Raw genomic sequence first — 308 nt, forward strand, 5'->3', positions numbered from 1 at the left:
TTCGAGAGCGTTCGAGCTGCGGTGGAGCAAGAGGAGAATCAAGCTCAGTCTGTAATCAACATGGAGATCGAAGAGAATGTCATTCCCTCCGAGGAAGGCACTACTCAAACCACCGGTAACGAAATCATCAACAAAGACATGGATAAAGAAAGCAATGATGTCGCAGCAGCGTCTTGTGAAAAGACAGTAGAAGCTCCTCCTCCTGACAAAGGTGTCGACAATGTGTCTAATTTACCGGTCGAGTGTTATCATTATTACTACGGAAGCAATTTGGACATGGGTAGACTTATTGAGGTGGGTTTTCTTCA

Source organism: Brassica oleracea, unplaced genomic scaffold (genome assembly GCF_000695525.1).
Source record: "Brassica oleracea var. oleracea cultivar TO1000 unplaced genomic scaffold, BOL UnpScaffold01139, whole genome shotgun sequence".
Classification (NCBI taxonomy): Eukaryota; Viridiplantae; Streptophyta; class Magnoliopsida; order Brassicales; family Brassicaceae; genus Brassica; species Brassica oleracea.